The 26,636-nt window shown below is 36.4% G+C and overlaps 1 long non-coding RNA gene across 1 annotated transcript; it reads right to left on the bottom strand.

Moving 5' to 3' along the window:
• Nucleotides 1-22,477: 22,477 nt before the first annotated feature.
• On the bottom strand, nt 22,478-26,123 carry LOC107951180 (uncharacterized). The gene is made up of 3 exons (XR_001698354.2): nt 25,736-26,123; nt 24,730-25,250; nt 22,478-22,722 (listed from the first exon to the last, which is right to left on the bottom strand). It is a non-coding gene; the product is annotated as an uncharacterized lncRNA (long non-coding RNA).
• Between the last annotated feature and the right edge of the window lie 513 nt (nt 26,124-26,636).

Genomic DNA, 26,636 nt, shown 5'->3' with positions numbered 1-26,636 from the left:
GATTCACGAATGCATATTGAGTCTGCACACTCAGTGCTATATAATCAACTCGCACACTTAGTGCTACGTAATCAAATCGCACACTTAGTGCTACATAGTCAAACTCGCACACTTAGTGCCGCATGGTCAATTCGCACACTTAGTGCATCATATTCGTTTCGCACACTTAGTGCAACATAGTCAAATCGCACACTTAGTGCTGTACAATTTAATCCCGCGCACTTAGCGCCAATCTCATGGTCATAAATGGTTATACCCGCACGTTTAGTGCCGAGATCAACAACTCAGTACATCTTACCTCTTTTCTTTTCATTCAACAATTTCATCATCACATACGTACATGCATATATATATATGTATATTTATTCATTCCATTCAGCATCAATACATAAACATTATGACCATTTGAAATAATACCAACTACATGCTTAACGACTTACCTCGTGTTGGGTAAGACGGTTTCAACTCGGCTACTCGATGACCTTTTCTTTGCCTTTGCTCGATTCACCTCCTTTAACTCCTTGAGCTAAATCAATAATTTAACTAGTTTAACCACTACGATTATCACCAAATAAATCACATTCAATTAACACTACCCATTTACATATACATCAACTATCAAATTCTCACTCCTTAGCTAATGCCGAATGCTTATATAAGCCCTAAGTCATATTTACACATTTATCAACTTTCCAATTCAACTTAATACCAAAAATTAATGCCATTTAAAAAGCCAACTCAATTTCATCCTTAATATTTCTTATAACAAAATTTATCAAAATTCAATAAGAAATACATTAAATTCCATGACCGAATTTGCATTTCACCATAATAGCCACTTGCCCTAAAACAATTAAGCCACAATCATTTACTTTACCTAGCTTAGACTTAGATTAATAATTATCTAAATTATTTAAACATTCAACACAAACTCTTCTTTAATTAAGCACATATTCGGCAAGGAAAAATGGTAATTTAGCAAACCTTAGTTTAACATATAATTTGTTTATAACACATTTTAAGCCTTCTTTTCATGCCGTCAACTCAAAACACATACATTACTCAAATATAACCAAGTTCATATTCGGCAATAGCATCCAACATGATAGCCGATTCTTTCTACTTAGCATCTAATGCATACATATGATCATTTGTTTGGCTCAAACGCCCATCCACCATGATTCGTCCAAATTAATATGAAACAACAGCCATATTCTTTATTGACTACTATGGCCGAAAGCTTTATTCATTCCCAAAATCAAATTTTAACATAAACTTTTTACCTTAGTTTAAGCCTAGGATGACCGAGTGGTGTTTCTCCCCTATTCTTCCTTCACATTCGGCTTAGAAGAAACAAAGATGAACACTTAGTTTTCTTCACCCATCCCCCCCTTCTCAAGCTTCAAGTGACCGAATGTTTTCGCCCCAATTCTTTCTTTCAATCCGGCCAAGAAGAACCAAAAAAAAACACAACTTGCTTTTCTTTCTTCCTTAGAACATTCGGCCAAGGGGAAATGAAGGAAGATGGACACTTTTTTTTTTGTTTTTCCTTCTTACTTTCACGGCAATGGGGAGGGGAAGAAACAATTACACACATCATTTCCTTTTTCCATTTCTTTATTTCCCCATACTTCTTATTATATTTTATCCTACATACCTCACTAGGCCAACATGTTCCCAACATGTTTCCACCCATAGCATGGCCGGCCACTACTTATTAGGAGGGGGAATTTGACATGCAAGTCCCCCCTTTTTTCCCACATGCACTAATAGGTCCTTACGCATTGACCTATCACATTTTAAAATTTTCTCACATAAGTCCTATTGACTTAATTCACATGCAATCGACTAAATCGAAGCTTGAAATTTTCACACATTCATAGTTACATATTCTAGACAATAAATATCACATTCAAACATTTCGGTGACTCGGTTTAACGGTCCCGAAACCACTTCCCGACTAGGGTCAATTTTGGGCTGTCACAACTCTCCCCCACTTAAGAAATTTTCGTCCTCGAAAATCTTACCGGTAAATAGGTTTGGATATCGTTCTTTCATCGAGCTCTCGGGTTCCCAGGTTGCTTCCTCGATCCCGTGTTTGAGCCACAACACCTTAACCAACGGAACCCTTTTATTTCGCAACTCTTTCACTTCACGAGCTAGGATACAAATCGGTTCTTCTTCATAGCTCAAGTCAGATTGAATTTCAACTTCTGAGGGATTAATCACATGTGACGGATCGGATCTATAACGTCGAAGCATTGAAACATGAAAGACATCGTGAATCTTTTCAAGTTCATGGGGTAAAATCAATCGATACGCAACTGTACCGACTCGTTCGGATATTTCGTATGGCCCAGTGAATCTCGGACTCAACTTGCCCTTTCGGCCAAATCTGAGTACCTTTTTCCAAGGCGAAACTTTAAGAAACACTTTATCTCCCGCCTGATATTCAATGTCTTTTCGTTTCAAATCCGCATACGATTTCTGACGATCTGTGGCTGCTTTCAGACTTTCACGGATTACCTTTACTTTCTGTTCGGCATCTTTAATCAAATCAACTCCGAAAATTTTACTTTCACCGAGCTCGGTCCAAAACAATGGTGTACGGCATTTACGACTGTACAAAGCCTCGTAAGGTGCCATCTTAATACTTGATTGAAAACTATTGTTGTAAGCGAATTCAATCAAAGGTACATACCGTTCCCATGAACCACTAAACTCAAGGATGCAGCATCTCAGCATATCCTCGAGTATCTGAATTATCCGCTCGGATTGACCATCGGTTTGGGGATGAAAAGCGGTGCTAAAATGCAGCTTGGTACCCAAAGCTTCTTGCAATTTCTTCCAAAATCGCGAGGTGAATCTCGGATCTCTATCCGACACGATAGAAATAGGTACTCCATGTAATCTCACAATCTGAGAAACATACAATTCGGCTAGTTTATCCAATGAAAAATCCGTACGCACGGGGATAAAGTGAGCCGACTTAGTCAGCCTATCAACAACAACCCAAATCGCATCCTTCTTACTTGCGGACAATGGCAGTCCGGACACAAAGTCCATTGTGACTCGGTCCCATTTCCACTCGGGTATCATGATCGGCTGAAGTAACCCTGAAGGCACTTGATGTTCCGCTTTCACTTGTTGACATATTAAACATCTCGAAACAAAGTCGGAGATGTCTCGTTTCATACCATGCCACCAAAACCGACGTTTCAAGTCGTTGTACATTTTCGTGCTCTCGGGGTGAATTGACATTCGGCTACAATGGGCTTCGTTCAGAATCATCGGAATGAGTTTCGAATTCCTTGGAACACACAAACGACTTCTAAACCTTAAACAACCATCATCATCAATCTGAAACTCCGATTCCTTGTTCGGAACACACTCAGCTCGTTTTGCAACCAATTCATCATCGACTTCCTGAGCTTCAAGAATTTGATGAGTCAATAATGGTTTGGCTTTTAATTCAGCTACTAACACATTGTCAGGTAGAACAGACAAGTGTACATTCATCGCTCGCAAAGCAAACAGTGATTTCCGGCTTAAGGCGTCCGCAACCACATTAGCCTTTCCCGGGTGGTAATCAATGACAAGCTCGTAATCTGTCAACAACTCAAGCCAACGTCTTTGTCGCAGATTCAAGTCTCGTTGAGTCATCAAATATTTGAGACTTTTGTGATCCGAAAACACATGGCACTTCTCACCAAACAAATAATGTCGCCATATTTTCAATGCAAACACAATGGCGGCTAGTTCGAGATCATGGGTTGGATAATTTCTCTCGTGTGGCTTCAATTGTCTTGACGCATAGGCCACAACTCGACCTTCTTGCATCAATACGCAACCCAACCCAAGTAGGGATGCGTCACTATAAATGACAAACTCTTTACCCGATTCGGGTTGCACCAAAATTGGAGCTTCAGTCAAATGAGTTTTCAGTTGATCGAAGCTTTTCTGACATTTCTCCGTCCATTCGAACTTAACATCCTTTTGAAGTAGCTTCGTCATTGGTGTGGCTATCATCGAGAAACCTTTGACGAATCGTCGGTAATAACCGGCGAGCCCTAGAAAGCTCCGGACTTCGGTAACATTTCTCGGAGGCTTCCAGTTAAGTATGGCTGAAATTTTGCTCGGGTCAACTCGAATACCCGATGCGGATACCACATGACCCAAGAAGCTAACCTCTCTTAACCAGAACTCACACTTACTGAACTTAGCATATAACTGCTTATCCCGCAAAATTTGCAACACTTACCTCAGATGCTCAGCATGTTCGGTCTCATCTCTTGAATAGACCAAGATGTCATCAATAAACACAACTATGAACCGATCCAAATACGGCCTGAAGATCCGATTCATCAAATCCATAAACACCGCAGGGGCATTAGTGAGCCCGAACGGCATCACTAAGAACTCGTAGTGACCGTACCTCGTTCTGAAAGCAGTTTTGGGTACGTCCGAATCTCGAATCCGCAACTGATAATAACCCGATCTCAAATCTATCTTTGAAAACACCGATGCTCCCTTTAATTGATCGAACAGATCATCAATACGCGGTAACGGATACTTATTCTTTATCGTCACTTTATTCAGTTGACGATAGTCAATGCACAACCTCATGGTTCCGTCCTTCTTTTTCACGAACAATACTGGTGCACCCCAAGGTGAGAAACTCGGTCGAGCGAAACCTCTATCCGTCAATTCTTGCAACTGAGCTTTCAACTCTTTTAACTCGGTTAGTGCCATACGATACGGAGCGATCGAAATTGGCGTAGTTCCAGGTACAAGCTCAATACCAAACTCTACCTCCCAAACAGATGGCAAACCCGGTAACTCTTCAGGAAAAACATCCGGGTATTCACAAACCACCGGCACCGATTCGGGTTTCTTTTCTAACTCCTTGTCATCAAGTACATACGCGAGGTATGCTTCGCACCCTTTCCTTACATATTTCTGGGCCAACATTGCTGATATTACAGCTGGCAACCCCCTTAAGTCCGCAGACTCAACTCGGATTATTTCGTTATTTGCGCACCTCAAATCGATAGTCTTGCTTTTGCAATTCACAACCGCATCATGCGCGGTTAACCAATCCAAACCAAGAATAACATCAAACTCGTCGAACGGCAAAAGCATCAAATCGGCCGGAAAACAGGATTCTCGGATTATTAGAGGGCATCTCTTACACACTTTATCAACAAGTACGCATTGACCCAAAGGGTTTGATACTCGAATTACGAGCTCAGTAGACTCAACAGGTAGAGTCTTACTGGTTGCTAAGGTTTCGCATACATATGAATGAGTAGAACCAGGGTCAATCAATGCAATCACATTAGTATCAAAGAGAGTGAAGGTACCAGTGATGACGTCGGGGGAGGATGCCTCCTCTCGTGCGCGAATGGCATATGCTCTAGCAGGAGTACGGTTCTCGGCTCGATCGGCCGTATCAGAGGCCCCCCTCTGACTACCACCCCTACCTCCTAAAATTCTCGGTGGTCTACCTCTAGATGTCACTCCACTAGGTCTTGCACCTTGAATCTTATTCTTCTCATCCAGCTCCGTGCAATCTCTAATGAAGTGGTCCTTCGAACCGCATCCGTAACAGGCCCTGCTAGTAGACTTGCCCCAACATTCACCTAGGTGTCGTCTTCCACATTGGGGACATTCAGGTTTCTCGTGACGATTATTGCCCACACTAGCTACCGAAGTAGCTCGGGAGCCCATCGATGGTCTTGCCCTGATGGAAATTCCCGCAGTCGCCCTCGACTTATTAATGTCCTCCCTGAACTTCTTTACAGCTGAGAACGGAGCTTTACCCGTCGATCTTTTACGATAATCTCTAGCTTCAAATTCAGCCTTCCTCTTCTCCTTTCCAAGTTCTTCTGCCTTGCAGGCTCGTTCGACTAGTGTTACGAATTCTTTTATTTCCAAAATACCCATTAGTAGCTTTAAATCTTCATTCAATCCCTCCTCGAACCTTTTGCACATAGCAACCTCATCAGCTACACACTCCCGGGCATACCTACTGAGTCTTACGAATTCATGTTCGTATTCAGATACAGTCATACGGCCTTGCTTGAGTTCCAAGAACTCCTTACGCTTCTGATCAATGAACCGTTGGCTAATAAATTTCTTTCGGAATTCCGTTTGAAAGAAGTCCCAAGTTACTCGCTCGTTCGGGACTATGGAAATCAAGGTCCTCCACCAATAGTAGGCTGAGTCTCGCAACAGAGATACAGCACATTTTAGACATTCGTCAGGTGTGCATGACAATTCATCGAACACCCGAATGGTGTTATCAAGCCAGAACTCGGCCCTTTCGGCATCATCAGTTGTGTGCATAACATCAGGTAGCACTTAGTGCTACGTAATCAAATCGCACACTTAGTGCTGTACAATTTAATCCCGCGCACTTAGCGCCAATCTCATGGTCATAAATGGTTATACCCGCACGTTTAGTGCCGAGATCAACAACTCAGTACATCTTACCTCTTTTCTTTTCATTCAACAATTTCATCATCACATACGTACATGCATATATATATGTATATTTATTCATTCCATTCAGCATCAATACATAAACATTATGACCATTTGAAATAATACCAACTACATGCTTAACGACTTACCTCGTGTTGGGTAAGACGGTTCCAACTCGGCTACTCGATGACCTTTTCTTTGCCTTTGCTCGATTCACCTCCTTTAACTCCTTGAGCTAAATCAATAATTTAACTAGTTTAACCACTACGATTATCACCAAATAAATCACATTCAATTAACACTACCCATTTACATATACATCAACTATCAAATTCTCACTCCTTAGCTAATGCCGAATGCTTATATAAGCCCTAAGTCATATTTACACATTTATCAACTTTCCAATTCAACTTAATACCAAAAATTAATGCCATTTAAAAAGCCAACTCAATTTCATCCTTAATATTTCTTATAACAAAATTTATCAAAATTCAATAAGAAATACATTAAATTCCATGACCGAATTTGCATTTCACCATAATAGCCACTTGCCCTAAAACAATTAAGCCACAATCATTTACTTTACCTAGCTTAGACTTAGATTAATAATTATCTAAATTATTTAAACATTCAACACAAACTCTTCTTTAATTAAGCACATATTCGGCAAGGAAAAATGGTAATTTAGCAAACCTTAGTTTAACATATAATTTGTTTATAACACATTTTAAGCCTTCTTTTCATGCCGTCAACTCAAAACACATACATTACTCAAATATAACCAAGTTCATATTCGGCAATAGCATCCAACATGATAGCCGATTCTTTCTACTTAGCATCTAATGCATACATATGATCATTTGTTTGGCTCAAACGCCCATCCACCATGATTCGTCCAAATTAATATGAAACAACAGCCATATTCTTTATTGACTACTATGGCCGAAAGCTTTATTCATTCCCAAAATCAAATTTTAACATAAACTTTTTACCTTAGTTTAAGCCTAGGATGACCGAGTGGTGTTTCTCCCCTATTCTTCCTTCACATTCGGCTTAGAAGAAACAAAGATGAACACTTAGTTTTCTTCACCCATCCCCCCTTCTCAAGCTTCAAGTGACCGAATGTTTTCGCCCCAATTCTTTCTTTCAATCCGGCCAAGAAGAACCAAAAAAAAACACAACTTGCTTTTCTTTCTTCCTTAGAACATTCGGCCAAGGGGAAATGAAGGAAGATGGACACTTTTTTTTTTGTTTTTCCTTCTTACTTTCACGGCAATGGGGAGGGGAAGAAACAATTACACACATCCTTTCCTTTTTCCATTTCTTTATTTCCCCATACTTCTTATTATATTTTATCCTACATACCTCACTAGGCCAACATGTTCCCAACATGTTTCCACCCATAGCATGGCCGGCCACTACTTATTAGGAGGGGGAATTTGACATGCAAGTCCCCCCTTTTTTCCCACATGCACTAATAGGTCCTTACGCATTGACCTATCACATTTTAAAATTTTCTCACATAAGTCCTATTGACTTAATTCACATGCAATCGACTAAATCGAAGCTTGAAATTTTCACACATTCATAGTTACATATTCTAGACAATAAATATCACATTCAAACATTTCGGTGACTCGGTTTAACGGTCCCGAAACCACTTCCCGACTAGGGTCAATTTTGGGCTGTCACATAGACTCTTCCACGGCATAATGACTGCTACTTTATTTACATTTAGTTTGGTTTTCTATCAGCACTAACGATTTTATTTTGTAGTACTATATTTGCAATTTTTTAGAAGCAAAGTATACTACTATTTAAACATGAGAATCATTTCTGTTTCCTATTGCTAGACCAATGAAGGCACCTATAAGCTTCATGTCACTGAGGGCATTGACATAGTAAGTAGGGGAGTGTCATGGTCTGCAATTTAGTTATCAGGTTAAACTTTCCCCAAACGGTCTTGAGTGAAATTAAAGTATAATAACTTGGAAAGTCAGAATTTTTCGGATACCCTACAATCCTAGAGGAATGCTGTGATGCAAACTGGTTAACTGCTAAAGTTAGCTTTACAAGTGGATATGTCTTCACTTTGGGTGAAGCAACTATTTCTTGGAAGTCTATTAAACAGACGTGCATTGCTTGCTCTACGATGGAACCTAAGTTTATAACTCTTGGTTGAGTCGGGAAAGAGGCTGAGTAGCTTAAGAATCTACTCGCAGAGATTTTTTCATATAAGAATGGAGTACTTGATTTGAAATACATGAGGTCTGAAAGGAACCTAGCTGATCTACTAACCAAAGGGTTAAGTAGGAAAATGATTTTTTATTTGCCAAAGAGGATGGGTATTAATCTCAATGGTTGAGAAATTCATGGTGGATACCTAACTTAGTTCTTTAAGTTTAATATGGTTAAACGAAACCGCAAAAAGAATCATAGTGTACATTCTACCTATCCTTATAACGAACGATGTACATGCATAATTCACTGAGATGTGAGTTTGAGTTTATTACTCTTAATGAGTTCATATCCCAAAGTTTGGATGGTCTTATTGAGACAAACTTGATGAATTCGCCAAATTTAAATTTGAGAGGCTAAACTTAAGAAATGCTCTTAACGATTTCATAGTCTTGGTTCGGGTGGTCTATATTGAGATAGACTTGATGAAATCATCTACATAAGTGTCACGAACTATAACAACCTTTTATGAAAGACATTTGGCAATCTATCTAAAGCACTTACCGACATCCCGAGGTGTATTGGCTAAAACTTGTTGATCTATTGTGGAACATCAATTAGTTCTAAGATTAGTCGTGTGCCATGGGTTAACCCTTATCTTAACAAGTTCAAGATTCGTTCACTTATTAAAAAAAATACTCATTTCACTATGTACCATTTCCAATCCACAAGATACTAATGCTCAAGCAGCTAGTTTTACTATTGCTCTTTTCAAGTTTTACCTTTTTCTCATGTTTGCAAAATTTTCCTGATTTTTTTGCATTAGTGGGGGAATGTTGGTAATTCAAAAGAAAAGGGCAACCCCAAATTGGTTAGGCATAAGCTTCTAAGAGGGTTTATATATAGACTTGCCTCTTTCCTTTATTGAGTAATTAGAGCTAAAGGCCTAACACGCACCTGTCGCTGCCACTGTCCAATTAATGTTCTTGTTAACACGTGTCTACGACACAAACCGTACGTGTTTATTTTTGCGTAAAAATTTTGTATTATTTTTCAGAAAATAAAGTTTTTAGATTCCAAAAATCTGTTGCAGAAAAAAATAGTCAATAAAAATATTTACTTGACTGTTGCAGAGTTTTAGGAAATTGTTTTTGCCAGTTTAACCTTTTTGCCCTACATATTTTACTAGTTTACCCTTTAGGAAACTATATAAATAGGAGGGCATTCTCTTTTTTTAGACAGAACACAACAAGAGGAAAACAAAGAGAAAAACAACTTCTCTCATCCTTCTATTCTTTAAATTCTAGTGTTTTACAGAATTACACGAGAAGGAAATTCTGTCTAGGAGATTGGGTTTTAAGCAATACTGTCTATGACCCCTCTAATGTTTCTTAGAAATTAAATCTAGTGTGGTTTCATTAGTTTCTCCTAGTTTATTTTCCGATCATATTTTCGATCAACTACTTTTGTTTTTCAATTTTCATTCCTTTCGAGAAGAGCAATGTCAATTATGTTCCACATTTTTTAATCGAGTGTATGAATATTGAAGTATTGTGTTAACCTTGAGGGCAATGTCCACTACCTGATTGCATCGATCAGGGCGAATTTGCTTCTAAGGAAGAGGTTCTTCCATGACACAGTGATTGTTACTTTATTTACACCCAGTTCAATTTTCTATCAGTGCTAACAGTTTTATTTTGCAGTAGTATATCTCCAACAATTTAGAAGAAAAGTATACTACTGTTTAAAAATGAAACTCGTTTCTATTTCTAACTGTTGGAACAGCATGCTAAAGTACACTTGAGGATTGTTGGAGCAAGTGTAGTGTCCTATTGAGGCAATAGGTTTGAGGGCACCTGAGTAGTGTAAGAGTATGCCTAAGTAGCGTTTGAGCAGTTGCAAGATCCGTCTGTGTTGGCCTGTGGGCCATTGTAATCAAAATGGGCTTGAAAAGCCTAGCAAGATTGAGTCGATTGAGTCTTAGCTCGATCGGCATGGGTATTGTTACCAATACAGGAGGATATGGGTTCAAGTGTACTGATGTGTATTATCCTCCTATTTAAGTTAGCCGAAGGTCTCTTGAGTTTAAGTTTGTCAGAAGACCCTTGATTTTGAGTTGGTCGGAGAACCATGAGTAGTTCACTGGATCCTTGTGTTTGGGATAGGGCTTACGATACCCTTATCCTTGATAAGCTACTAATATAAGAGATTTGTAGAGCTAGTCCAAGCATCACAGAACTTCTAACCAAAGTAGACTAGAGAATTATCAAGACCGAGAGCTTGAATAAGAGAAATAGTGCAGGATGTCTTGTTCAGGCAACCAATGAGATTGTGCGAAGAAGGGAGCAGCGTTCCAGACTTTACGTGAATGAGCATTAAAGTCTAAAATTGAGTTTGAGTTCGACCGAGTTCAATGGTGCCGCCTGTGTTTTGGTTGGCCAAAAAGGCCACACCCAATGGCACAGACCTTAGAAAGGCTAAAAGAGCCTAAGTTGGGAATGGTTAATGTGTCTAAAATTTCCCAGTTTGAGATCTTTCGATGCTGCAAGTGACGGTTGGCATAAACCACATCCAGAGCAACACATCCAACGGGATGCTACAAGAGTGCAGCTGATGCCACATCTAGAGTGATGCCTTTTGATTATCAAAGAAATGATAATAGTTAGTTGAAAAAGGGTCATACCATTAAAGGTTCCTCAAGATTGTAACTTGATGATTATTTGTTTTGGAATTAAGTCTGAGTGTTCGGTGGAGGAATGGGCATAGACAAAGCTACACCAACGATTGAGATGAGACCAAGTTCGAGTCCATATTTGATGCGTGTTTAATGGATCATAACCTTAGACCTTGAAGGCCCAAGATAGACTTGAGGGCATCGACATAGTATGTGGGGGAGTGTCATGGTCCATAATTTAGTTATCAAGGTTGAGCTTTCACCAAATGATCTTAAGTTAAATTAAAGTACAATAACTTGGAAGTCAGACATGATGAATTCAGTGACATGTGAGGTTGAGTTTATTACTCTTAATGAGTTCATATCCCAAAGTTTGGGTTGTCCTATTAAGACAGACTTGATGAATTAGCCAAATTTAAATTTGAGAGGATGAACTTAATAAATGTTGTTAATGATTTCATAGTCTTGATTTGGGTGGTCCATATTGAGATAGACTTGATGAAATTACCTACATAATTGTAAATAACTAACCACATTCTATGAAAGACATTGGACAATCTTTCTAGAGCACTTACCAACATCCCGAGGTGTATTGGCTAAAACTTGTTGATTTATCGCGGAACATCAATTAATTCTAAGATTATTCGAGTGTCATAGGTTAACCGTTATTTTAACAAGTTCAATATTTATTCACTTGTTAAAGAGAAAAATCATTGATTTTGTTATGTACTAGTTCAAATCCACAAGATACTAGTGCTCAAGTGGCCAATTTTGCTATTGCTCTTATTTTGTTTTACTTTTTTCTCATGTTTACAATTTTTTCCTGATTCTTTTCTATTAGTGGGGGAATATTGGTAATTCTAATGAAAAGGGCAATCCACATTGGTTAAGCATAAGCTTCTAAGAGGGTTTATATATAGACTTGTCTCTTTCCCTCATCGAGTAATTAGAGCTAAAGGCCTAACGCACACTTGTCATCATCGCCACTCGATCCGTGTCCATGTTAACAAGTGTCTACGAAATGTACCACGCGTGTTTATTTTTGGGTAAAACTTTCGTATTATTTGTCAGAAAATAAATTTTTTGGATTCCAAAAATCTGTTGCAAAAAAATCTGGTCAATAAAAATATTTTTATTTGACTATTGTAGAGTTTTGGAAAATTATTTTTTGCTAGTTTTACCTTTTTTTCCTATGTATTTTACTAATTTACCCTTCAGGAAACTATCTAAATAAGAAGTCATTCTCCTTATTTTAGACAGAACACAACAAGAGGAAAATAGAGAGAAAAACTTCTCTCATCCTTCTGAGAATTAAACCCTAGTGTGATTTCATCGATTTCTTCCAGCTTATTTTCTGATCAACTATTTTGTTTTTTTATTTTTATTCCTTTCGAGAAAAGCAATGTTAATTGTGTTGCACCTTCTTTAATCGTGTGTACAAATATTTAAGTATTATGTTAACCTTAGGGGGCAACGTCCACTAACCCAATTACTCGATCAGGGTGAATTTGCTTATAAGGAAGTGGTTCTTTCACGACACAATGATTGCTACTTTATTTACACTCTATTTAGTTTGCCATCAGTGCTAGTAGTTTTGTTTTGCAGTAGTATATCTCCAACAATTTAGAAGCAAAGAATATTACTATTTAAAAATAAGACTCATTTCTACTTCCCGTTGTTGGAACCAATGAATCCACCTACAGGTAATGAGCTAGAGTATACTTAAGAATCGTTAAAGCAAGTGTAATGTCCTATTGAGGCAATCAGTTTGAAGGTATCTTAGCTCGATTGGTATGGGCCTTGTTGGCAATATAGGATGACGTGAGTTCGAGTACGCTGATGCGTATTATCCTCCTATTTTAGCTGGTCGGAGGTCTCTTGAGTTTAAATTGGTCAGAGGACCCTTGAGTTTGAGTTGGTCGGAAAACCATGAGCTATTTACTAGATCCTTGTGTCTGGGATAGGGCTTACGATACCCTTATCTGTGATAAGCTAATAATACATGAGATTTGTGGAACTAGTCCAAGCATAACTGACTTTCTAACCAAAGTAGACTGGAGGATTATCAAGTCTGAGAGCTTGAACAAGAGAACTAGTGCGGAATGTCTTGTTCAAGTAACCTATGAGATTGTGCGAAAAGGGAGTGGCGTTCCAGACTTAACCTGAATGAGCATTAAAAGCCAAAATTGACTTTGAGATCAACCTACTTCAATGGTGTCGCATGTGTTTCGGTTGATCATAATGGTCACACCCAATGGCACCGTCCTCGGAAGGGTTAAGAGGGCTTTAGTTGGGAATGGTTAATGTGTTTAAATTTTCCATGTTAAGTACTTTTGGTGCCACAAGTGATGGTTGGCATAAATCATGTCCAAAGGGATGCATCCAACGGGATGTCACAAAAGTGTGGCTAGTGCCACATCTAAAGGGATGTCTTTTGAGTATCAAAGAGATAGTAATATTCAGTCGAAAAAGGGTCATATCATTAAGGGTTCCTCAAGGTTGTAACTTAATGGTTATGTGTTGTGGAATTTAGTCTAAAAGTTCAGTGAAGGATAGGCATAGACAAAGCTACACCAACGATTGAAATGAGACCAAGTTCGAGTCTATATTCAATATGTGTTGAATGGATCATAACCTTATGCCTTGAAGGCCTAAGATGGACTTGAAACCAAAATACCAACTCGGTGCAACAAGGTTACTAAAACTGTGGCTTCATGTCATTGAGGGCATCGACATAGAAAGTGGGGGAGTGTCATGGTCCATAATTTAGTTATCAAGGTTGAGCTTTCCCCAAATGGTCTTGAGTGAAATTAAAGTACAATAACTTGGAAATTAGAATTTTTCGGATACCCTGCAATCCTAGAGGGATGCTATGATACAAACTGGGTAACTAATAAAGTTAACTTTACAAGTGGATATGTCTTCACTTTGGGTGGAGTAGTTATTTCTTGAAAGTTTATTAAACAGACGTGTATTGCTTGCTCCAAGATGGAATATGAGTTTATAACTCTTGGTTGAGTCGGAGAAAAGGTTGAGTGGCTTAGGGATATAGTCGTAAAGATTGCTTCATCAGAAAATGGAGTACTTGCTTTAAAGCACGTAAGGTGTGAAAGGAACCTAATTGATCCACTAATCAAAGGGTAAAGTAGAAAATGGTTCTTAATTCATCGAGGGGGATGGGTCTTAAGTCCAATGGTTGAGGAATTCATGGTGGATTCCCAACTTAGTTCTTTAAGTTTAATGTGGTTAAATGAAACTGTGGAAAGAATCATAGTGTACATTCTACCTATCCTTTTAGTAAACAATGTACATGCATAAGGCTGAGTTATCAATATTAATGAATTCATATCCTTGGATTTGGGTGGTCCTATTGAGACAAACTTGATGAATTCACCAAATTTAAATTTGAGAGGCTAAACTTAATAAATGCTCTTAACGATTTCATAGTCTTGATTCGGGTGTCTATATTAAGATAGACTTGATGAAATCATCTACATAAGTGTCACGAACTATAACAACCTTTTATGAAAGACGTTTGGCAATCTATCTAAAGCACTTACCGACATCCCGAGGTGTATTGGCTAAAACTTGTTGATCTATCATGAAACATCAATTAGTTCTGAGATTAGTGTGTGTCATAAGTTAACCCTTATATTAAAAAGTTCATGTTCGTTCACTTGTTATAGAGAAAAAACACTCATTTCACCATGTACTAGCTCCAATCCACAAGATACTAGTGCTTAAGCGGCTAATTTTGCTATGACTCTTCTCGTGTTTTACCTTTTTCTTATGTTTACAAAATTTTCCTGATTCTTTTGCATTAGTGAGGGAATGTTGGTAATTCAAAAAAAAAGAGCAATCTCACATTGGTTAGGCATAAACTTCTAAGTGGGTTTATATAGAGAGGCATAGGCTAAAGGCCTAACGCACGTCTGTTGACGCTACCGCCCAATCCATGTCCATGTTAACACGTGTCTATGAAACATACAACAAGAGTTTATTTTTGGGTAAAAATTTTGTATTATTTTTCAGAAAGTAATTTTTTTAGATTCTGAAAATCTATTGCAAAAAAAGGTCAATAAAAAAATATTTTTATTTAACTATTGCAGAGTTTTAGGAAATTATTTTTGCTAGTTTTACATCTTTTCCCTACGTATTTTACTACTTATCCCTTTAGGAAACTGTATAAATAGGAGGTAATTCTCCTTATTTTAGACAGAACACAACAAGAAGAAAATAGAGAAAAACAACTTCACTCATCTTTCTTTTCTTTGAATTCTAGGGTTCTGCAAAATTTCATAAGAGAGAAATTTTGTCTAAAAGATTGGGTTTTAAGCAAGACCATCTATGAACCCCTCCAATATTTCCTAGGAATTGAACTTAGTGTGGTTTCACCTGTTTCTTCCAATTTATTTTCTAATTAGATTTCTGATCAACTACTTTTGTTTTTCGGTTTCCATTCCTTTAGAGAAAAGCAATGTCAATTTTGTTCCACCTTCTTTATTCGGGTGTACGAATATTAAAGTATTGTGTTAACCTTGGGGGGCAACGTCCACTACACGATTACACTGATTATGCTGAATTTGCTTCTAAGCCAGTGGTTTGTCTAGGACACAGTGATTACTACTTATTTGCACTCAATTTGGTTTCTTGTGAGCGCTAATGGTTTTGTTTTGCAGTAGTATATATCCAACAAATAAAAATAGGATATAAGCTTTATAATAATGGGTAATAACAATTTATTTTTGAGAAAATTTGGTGAGAAAATTTACTTAAATGGCAATGTGAAAACCCTGAAACATTGAAATTTATTTTTTGGAAATTCAGTTTGGTCGTTTTGGAAACTAAACCAACCAAAAAATATTAGTTCGATTCCATGGGTTTAGGAAGGACTTCAAATCGATTTCGATTTTCAAAAAAATGAAAGTCAAATTGGTCGATTTCTAAGTTTTCTGAAATAAGTCAATCGATTACTCACCTCTATCTAGAATCATTAATCATTGATTTTCAAAATAATAACACCCACATGCCAAGATTTAAGCCATGAAAGATCCTCCCAAGCTGTCATAAGTTCAACCATATAAGGATTAAAATTGTTTGCCATAAAGCTAGAAATACTGCGAACAAATTGACCCAAGTCATTCCTTACAAGAGCAGCCCAACCTACATTTCCACTATCGACAAACATTGCCCCACCTTTGATGAATATGATAGATACTTCATACTAGTTAAAATTGTTGATGAAGCAAAATTTCTAGGTATTTATGGAATTTGATTTTAGTTATAATTTTGTAATTAATGTTTTCTTAGAGAGTTGAGAATTAAGAGTGTATATTCATTTAATGATAGATATTGAAATTCAGCTGCAAATTGATTTAACTAACCAAAACAAATTCAACTGATGTTAAAGTCTCTAAATGGAATTCTCAAAATTAAAAAAAAAAAGAATCATTGTTTTGTGGACCCCTGAAAATAATGGACATTCAGAGTTTTGCTATCTTTGCATGACTGGGTTTATTTCATTTTTGGATTTGCAATAATGGAATAAAAATGACAAAATAAAAAATGAGAAAGAAGTGGGAATTATATTTTCACATTTTCATCTTCATAAAACCATGAGATGGAATATGTAATTTTTTTTTCTTTTCTCTTTCACTTTCACTTTTTTATTTGGATAAAATATATGCAAGATCATTAAAATATTAGTAATTTTAAGTTTTAATCACTTAATTTAAAAAAATTTATAAAATAGCTATTGTAGTATTCGAAAGTTCTTATTTAAGTTACTAGGCTTTTAAGTTTTTTTTAAAGTTTGGTTAGTGAGTTCTAAGCGGTGGTTCAATGATCAATACGTGGATCAATACCCATCGATAAGTAGAAAAACATACCTTAGATCCAAATTGATCTAACAATCACTATTAAAGATCAGAGAAGAAAATTGTTTCAATTTTGGTTCGTAAGTTCGTGACATTCAAAGTTGTTTAATGAAAAAATTGGAACTGTAAATTAGAAAGGGAATGAGAGCCTTCAATTAGTGTAGGTTGTGCTAATAGAGAATGCAATATTGTAACGATTTTAATAGTCTAGTTACTTAAATGCAAACTTTTAAATAGTTTATTAACCATTTTGTAACTTTTTGAAGTTTAGTTACCAAAATCTTAATTTACTTATGGTTAAGTAACATTAGTTGTAGTTTACCATTTTTTTATATAAGAAACTCGCTCCTTTTATGAAGTAATAAATATAAAGTCGAGAGTGCTCTCTCTGAGTATCCCAGAGAAATAGTGAGTGTTGTGGTTGGGTTGAAAGAGTGTGGTGACTAATTTTTTGTTAATAGCATGGAGAGGGACGAGGTCTCCTCTTAGACTAAGAGCTTGTTCAGTTAACGATGAGAAGTTCAAACATTATTTTGAGTGGGAGTTTGACATTATTTACACTGATTGGACGAGGAAATCGTATAACCCTGATAGTTTTCGTGCCCAATTGAAGAGTATATGGAAGACCAAAAGGAAGTTTGAGATACAAGAGGTAGGGTAGAACTTATTTTTTATTACATTTGATAGTGAGGATGATTTGGAGATGATATTGGAGGGGAGGCCATGGTTATTTAGACGATAACTTATTATTTTTGAGCATTTGGTGAGTTTAGTTGAAAGGAATCTAATTCATTTGGTGTTATCCTCTTATTGGCTAAAATTTGGACCTTGTCTGCCAGAATGCGACAAAAAGGATCTAGTGCATGCCGTAGGATTGACATTCAGGGGTGTGATTAGATCAAAAGAAAAATGAGAGTATTGTCAGCTACGAGTTTGGATAGTTGCAACGATGCCTTGGAACTATCCAACATTCGGGGTTATCTTTCTTTCGATAGATATTCAAGCGAGGATTTGGCTTGCTTTTAAGTATGAAAATCTTCTAACTTTTTGTTTTGGATGTGGTAAAATGGGTCATGGAGTGAAGAAATGTGAAGGGATTCCTCATGGTGATCGAGAGAAAGGGGAGGATGAGTTGCCTTATTCGATTACGTTAAAATTTGAATCGCCAATGATAGAAAAAAATGTTTGAAATTTGGTTTCTCATAAAAAATCTATAAAACAATGCTATTATATCGGCAGGACTGAAATTGGTCAGTGAAGCCGTGGAAAGGAAGGAGGTCATAGATTCATCTAAATAAAATCCACTAGAGGGTCTACAAGAAGTGGATTGAATGGAGGCGATAAAGTTCCAATCAGATGGGGAATCTAAAGAAATTTCGGCAAAATCAAGGGGTTTTAGGAATTGATGTGGACCCTTTGATTATAGAAAATGCTGAAAAAGTTGATGATTTATAGGAAGTTTTGAGATAATAGATTAAGCAGATGTGGATAAAGGAGAATCTCTAGCTGGTCTTGCTAATCCACTTGAGGGTAAGCCCCAAATTCTAAAGAAGTCTAATTGGAAAAGACTTACACAGGGTTTAATGTCCGACAAGTATAATGGCGTAATTGACGCAGGTAAACAGAAAATGGGCCCATCTGAATCTGACAAGATGACTTCAAGCGAGTTTGTTGGGAATTTAAATAAAAAGATAAAATATGAGGGTAAGGCCACTAATGGTATAGTTTTAAGCGATTCAAGGTTGGTTTCTTTGGGGTATGAGTCTACTCATTCTTATTTTGAATCGACGGCGACCAGTATGCTTGTCAATCGGGAGCAATGAAAACATTGTACTGGAATGTCCGTGGATTGGGAAGTCCATGGACTATTAGAAGACCTCAGCATACACTAAAGTTATTTAATCCCTGATTGGTTTTCTTAAAAGAGACTAAAATTGATGGTCAATATATGGAGAAGGTAAGAAAAAGATGTGGTTTTACGTATAGGATTAACGATAAGGCTAAGGGTTCACATAGGGGTAAAGTTTGGCATGGAAAACAGATAATCTAGTCAGCCTTCGTAGTTTCTTAAAGCACCATATTGATGTTTTAGTTAGTGAGAAAAACGAGGATAGATCTTGGAGATTTATTGAGTTTTATGGAGCCCTTTTTTCCAATAAAATAAATAGTACTTGGAGTTTATTAAGATGGCTTGGGCATTATCAGAATTTCTCATGGTTGGTGGGTGGGGATTTTAATGAGATTTTATACTCTTTTGAGAAGGAATGTGGGGTGCTCAGGGAAAAAAGCAGAATGGAAGCTTTTCAGAATGTACTTGAAGAGTGTAACCTAATGGACATTAGATATTCTGGGGTGTGGTTGCCGTGGGAAAGGGGGTAATCTTCCTAAAACAAACATAAGGGAGAATTTGGATAGGAGGTTGCAAATGAAGGTTGGTTGAAAATGTTCCCAAATACTTGTATTAAGCATTTACCGTATTCCTTTTTAGACCATTGCCCATTTCTTATTAGAAATGATCCAGAAAAAAGGAAAGAGGAGGGTGGCGAGATTCAGCTTTGAGGCTTAGAAGACGATGGGGGAATCTTTAAAATGGGAGATCAATGGAATTTGGGAAACTTCCACTGACTCTATTTTTGAAAAGTTGGAACGGTTGGGACATGGTTTGATGGTCTGGCTGAAATTGGTAAAGAGAAGCAGGAATGGGTTGAAAAATGAGTTGAATAAAAAATTGGAAGATTTGTTGGGTCGAAACGCACTGGTGATCACATGGCCGAGCTTATTGACATTAAGGTTCAACTCAATTTAAAGATTGACAAGGAGGAGGTTTTTGGGAACAAAAAGCTCGTGTCAGCTGGTTACGTTTAGGCAATAAGAACACAACTTTCTTTCATAGGTATGCTTCGGCTCGTAGGAAGATGAATTTGGTCAATAAGTTGGAACATATGGATGGAACAGAGGCAAGTAGTAAGAAAGAAATAGGGGAAATAACTACTAATTTCTTTCAGCATTTGTTTACATCGGGTGGAGGAGGAAACTTAACGCATTTATTATTGGGAATTGCTGTTACTATTTCCCTTGATGATAATCGTTTTCTTTTGCCTAGGCATTTGGAGGAAGAGGTTTATGTGGCTTTGAAAGAAATGGGACCCACTAAAAATCAGGGTTTGATGGATTTTCGACTTTGTTCTTTCAACGGTACTGGCTATAGTAGGGAATGACGTTTTAGCGTACTGCTTGGGCATTTTAAATGAAGGTAAGGTACCTATTCCCGCTAATACCACTAATTTTTTGCTTATTCTAAAAGTTCCAAAACCTACGAACTTAGCAAATTTCAAACCTATCAATTTGTGTTTTATCCTTTATAAAATTATGGTAAAAACTGTGGCGAATCGACTTCAAGGTGTTATAGGGAGATGTGTTGATAGTGCCCAGAGTGCATTTGTGCCTAGACGGTTAAGTTCAGATAATGTGTTGTTATCTTATGAATTATTGCACGATTTTAGATAAAAGTGAATGGGTAAAAAAAGTTATATAGCTTTAAAACTTGATATGAGTCCTATGATAGAGTTGAATGGGATTTATTGAGGATTTGGTGAAGCTTATAATTAGATGTATTTCTTCGATTCCTACTTGGTAATTGTTAATGGTTGTAGGGGAAGGATGTTTAAGCCTACTAGGTATCCCCTTAGTCCTTTTTTTTCCTTATTTGTAATGAGGGTTTATCGGCTTTAATGCAACTGGCAATGAAGGTTTGTTGCGAGAGGCAAAGGCTAGTAGACATGGTCTAGAAATTTCACATTTACTCTTTGTGGATGACAGTATTCTTTTTGGCAAGACAAATTTCAGAGGAGTTGAAGGAGATTTTAAACGAATATGAAAGGTGTTTTGGTTAGTGTGTGAATTTTAGCAAGTCTATAGTCTTTTTTAGCTCAAATACAAGCGAGGGGGAAAAGAAAAATGTCTCGGGAATTTTAGGAATGCAATTTTCTAACAATCTTAAGAAATATCTAGGTTTACCTAACATGGTGGGGAGAAGGAAAATGCATCTTTCTAGAATATAAAGGGTAGGATCAAATCACGTATAGAAAGTTGGAGTACTAGAATGTTGTCACAAGGAGGTGAGGAGATCTTTATTAAATCTGTGCTTCAGGCTATCCCTACGTATGCAATGCCATGCTTCTTATTACCAAAGTCTTTTTGTAGGGAGATTGAGAGTATTTTGGTAAGATATTGGTGGCAAAAAAGAAAGGAAAGGAGGGGAATACAATGGTGCGCTTGAAGTAACATGTGTCAATTAAAAGAAATTGGGGCATGGGTTTCATGATATGGATAAATTTAACACTGCTCTATTGGCCAAATAATGTAAGAGGCTTTTATCAAACCCAGATTCGTTGCTTGCTCGAGTTCTCAAAGCAAAGTATTTATCAAATTTTAATTTTCTTAATGTTCAATTAGGTAATAATCCTTCTGTAACACTCCTAACCCATATTCGTCACCAGAATAAGGTTACGGAGCATTATCATAAGAACTTAACTTGAAATCATCAAATTTTAAAACCCTTCATAAATCATAGCATAAATAATTCAAACACATGATTATTGTCCCTTATTCGAGCCCTAGAGGCCTTAGAAACACTTTAAAAACAATTCGGGACTAAATCAGAAATATTTAGAATTTTATAAAAAAAGATAGAAAATTTTACACTGCAGGGGTCACACGGCCGTGTCCCAACTCATGTTTGTACTCGTGTAACTCCCTGACTTGGGTCACACGACCAAGCCACACACCCATGTGCCAAGCCATGTAACTTTCGAAATTGGCTCACATGCCCGTGTGTCAGGTTATGTGTTAAGCCGTGTAACTGCCTGACTTGTAACCTTTTAAAACCTACAAGGGACACATTGCCATGTTGCATGGTTGTGTGTCACACATGGTTGAGACACACGCCTATGTCTTTGGCCGTTTGAACAAGAAATAGGCCAATTTCAAGCCATTTCCTTCACCCTAATCAAGCATGATCCTATAAACCAATTACACATACATTCAAACCTTGAAAACATACCTTAAACATGTACAACAATGACTAAATCATTACACCATTTATCCATACAACCAACATGCTAAAGGCACCTCAATCGCAAATCATCAAATCAACCAAAACATAAACATATTTGGGCATAAATCAACCACACACAACTACCTATTTTCATACCAAGACATAGCACAATTGACCATTTGTCAAATCACAACTCAATATACCAAATTGGTCATTCAAAACATAAATTCACTTGACCATTTCAACACAACCATCAACGTATTAAAAGGCCAAAAGTTTATCAACCATAATACCACATTTACAAGCCAAATATAATGACCATCTCATTAAACATAATTCACCTATACATGTCATTATAACCATGACTCAAAACATCAAAAGCTACCGATATAGTTGTTGGATAGTGTGATAGGTTTTCGACGAACTTCCAAACTGATCAGTCTTCCGATAATCTATAAAACATAAGAATGAAAACGACGTAAGCTTATAATACTTAGTAAGTTCGTAAATCATGAACAATACTTACCATTTCAATGCATAATCCTAAACATCGACATGAATCAATACAACACAAGCTTGACACAATCCTAAGCATCACCAACAATACAAATTAATGCTTAATCACATAACTTAGTCAAATTCATCACATGGTAAGATAAATCTCATAATCATAATACATATTAATTCATACTTTTCATAAAATGGCTATACATACTTTGATTATCAATACTTCATACATTTCTATAATTTCATAGTGTAAATCATTCGGAATCTTTATCGGTTCGTCCCTTTACATGCCCATTGAACCACTTAGAATAATATTGGATACACGGGAAGCTCACACAAAATGTGCTAATACATGGTCAAAATCGTTCCTTTCATTTTCTTTTACATAATCGCTCATATGAGCCATAAATGAGCCTGCTTACACAAGCTAACGATCGGAATGTAGCTACATGATGCCGTTAACACAAGTTGATGAGTATTTGCAACAAATGCCAAAACTCAACTATTAATAAGACGTTCAGAATGAGCACCTGAAACATAATAACCCTAATGACATGTCATTTGTATATCCTATATATTCCTAAGGTTCAAACGAGGCCCGATATTCGTCGTAACATCGTTGGATTTTTCGTCAAAATATAATATGGTAAATAACATAATAGCATTTAAATCAAATACATTAAAGTTATTTAAACTTATGAACTTACCTCAATCACAAAAACGATGAAATAAAACCGATTAGTCTGACACTTTATCTTTCCCTCGACTAAGTCCATACGAGGCTTAACTTGATTTAAATAATCAAATTCAATCCATTCAATATTCATTCTACTCAATTCAATCCAAAAATTATACTTTTCAAACTTATGCTTTTGCCCCTATTATTTTAATTCCCTTACAATTTAGTCCTTAAGCCCGTAAATTTCAATTCATGCAATTTCATCCTCATACAAAGCTAGCCAAATTCCATATACACTCATGGCAACTCATACAATTCATTATTTCACAATTTCACCTTGTATTTTACACATTTTATAAATAAATTTCTAATTGACATTTTCAACAAAAATCACTTTATAAAAATTATTTATTAATCAACTAGGATTCATTTTCTTTCATAAGACATCAAAAACCTCATGTATACATTCATAGAGAAACCCTAACCTTTTAAATTTTTTTCAAATTAATCCTTGAGCTAACTAGATTAAACTACAATGACTTAAAAAGCATAAAAATCATTAAAAAAGAGACAAAAATCACTTACATGCAAGATAGAGATTAAACCAAATGCTTCAAGGCCCTAAAATGTTTTTTTTCTTCTTCACTTCCAGCGAATCAAACCAAGGTTTAAGATGATACAACCTTTTTCTTACTTTAATTATGATATATTTATTTAATTACTTATTTAACCTTATTATTAACCTTTCAAAACACCTATTTAGATTCCATAAATGTAAACTCAATATAAAAATGGTATAATTACCATTTAAATCCCTTAATCATTTAATTTCATAATCATTTGGTATCTTTAACTTATAAAACTCAAGTTTTGCACTTTTTACTATTTAGTCCTTTTTACCAAATTAAACATGCAAACGATAAAATTTCAACCGTACTAATATTCCGTAGACATTAAAATAATAATAAAATAAATATTTTTAGATTTGTGGTCCAAAAACCATTTTTTATTTCACTAAAAATGGATTCACTGAAAATGGGTTGCTAGACCTTACACTTGGAAAAGTTTATGGGTTACGAGAGGTGTTTTAAATATGGGAAACTGTTGGAGGGTGGGTTTGGGGGGAGAAGATATCTATTACCGATGATGCCTGAATACCAGGGAGTGTTAATTATAGGTTACTTTTCGATATTCATAGTATGCATAATTTGAAGGTGTCAGATTTAATTGATGCAAATCAAAGAACATGGAAAAGGGGACAGATACTTAATACCTTCTTGTCGGTGGACGCCCAAAGAATTCTTTATACCCCATTGGCGACTAAGGCCCAAGAGGATATGCTTGCGTGGGGTGGGGAAGCCGGGGAATCCTATGGAACCTAATGCTTTTGTTTTACAATTCGAAACTAGTGATTTCTAAAAAAAGCTATGGGGCCTTAACCTTACTGGGGAAATTAAAATTACAATTTAGAGGTGCTCTTGGAACTATCTACCTATTCTGGCTAATATGAAATACAAAAAAATTGATTAATACAGCTTGTTGTCCTCGTTGTGGATGGGCAGAAGAAAATATTGATCACCTCTTTCGAATGAGTGTTGTTTCAGTGGAGGTTTGGTCAGAGTTTATACTTTTGCATATTCTCAAATAATTTGGATCTGGCGTTCGATCAATGGCTTACTCGAGCTTTTGGGGTGAGCTGTACTCCTCAACGGTGTCTTCTTTGTTGTGCACTTTGGGTAATTTGGCGTGATAGAAATACCAGAGTCCATGAAAGAAAGATTGTACCTGAGAAAGCTATAGCCAGGTTGGTTGTCAGTTACATTTCTGAATTAAATGAGTCTGAGGCAGTAGAATGGAAGAAACCCATGGGAACTATCATCAAAATTAATTTCGACGGAGCTTATAACAGACAGAGGGATAGGTCGGCCTCATGTATTGTTGCGGGAGATGCTGAGAGGGAAGTACTGGTTTTAAAGTCAGAGAACCACGAGGGGGTTCCCTCAACTTTCGCTGCTGAAGCCATCGTTAGTCATCGAGCTGTGTGATTGGGGTTAGAGAACGGGTGGTCGGAGGTAGCAGTCAATGGAGAAGAATTAACCATTATTCAAAAATATCAATCCCAATATCAAGATAAATCACATATAGGGGCTTACATTTAGAATATTCATCAGCTAAAAGGATGTTTCCAGGCAATCACTTTCAAACATGTTCCTAGATCGACTAATGGACTAGCCCATACTTTTGCAATAGAATCTTTGAAAAGGAGTGAAGAGTTTTACCTAGTGGGGAGTGTTCAGTCCTTTGCAAGAAGTCATTTTGTTGCGGAGAAGACGAGGGAACCAGATTAAAGAAGGGCGAACTGTTTTGGAAGTCTTTTGGGAGGAAAGTTGTATTCTGTGTACTTTTGGGGAGGATAGAGGCTTTTTCTGAGAATGGAACCGTCTGGAAATGGAGAGTGATTGATTGTTGTTAGGATAAGCATCTAGAAGTTTTTTGATTGGGCGACGAAACGGTGGTGCACACTATTTAGTATTTCTTTATTTTTCTTTTCTGTTATTAGTTTTGGATAGGTTTTGGGCCCATATTTGGGTCGTTGGCTGTTTTGTGTTTGGCTACTGTTGGACTTGGTGTTTGTCATGTTCTTATTTTCCTTTATATAAAAAACCCAATCTGATTTACCTAAAAAAAAGTAATAAATATTAGGTAAAGTACAAGATTAATCACTCAATTATTTAGTTCGTTTTATTTTAATTACTCAATTATTAATTTTTTCTATTTAATTACTTAATTTTTGAAATAAAATATTGTAATAAATTTTGCAATTAACTTAATAATGAAAGCTTAACGTGAGTTTTTTTTATTAGCCTAATAACAAATTTAGCTCTCTAATATTTTCACATTCTATTAATTTTATTCTAAATTTTAAAAAATTAACAAATTTAACGCTCAATGTTTATAAAATTTTTTATTTTTATTTTAATTCAAAATATTATAAAACATTTTTATGTTAAATTTCTAAAAATTTAAAAATTTATATTTATTTTTTCTTGTCAACAGTAATAATTTTCTCATCAATCAAACATGAGAAAAACTTACAACCTAATAAACCCAAAACAATGGTTGGGTTGAGGACACCACTTCCGACGACTTTATTCTTTGCTGCAGAGATAGTACTAATTT

Source organism: Gossypium hirsutum, chromosome A02, assembly GCF_007990345.1.
Source record: "Gossypium hirsutum isolate 1008001.06 chromosome A02, Gossypium_hirsutum_v2.1, whole genome shotgun sequence".
Taxonomy (NCBI): domain Eukaryota; kingdom Viridiplantae; phylum Streptophyta; class Magnoliopsida; order Malvales; family Malvaceae; genus Gossypium; species Gossypium hirsutum.
The sequence above is the reverse complement of the archived record's forward strand: the minus strand, read 5'-3'. Positions and strand labels throughout refer to the sequence as shown.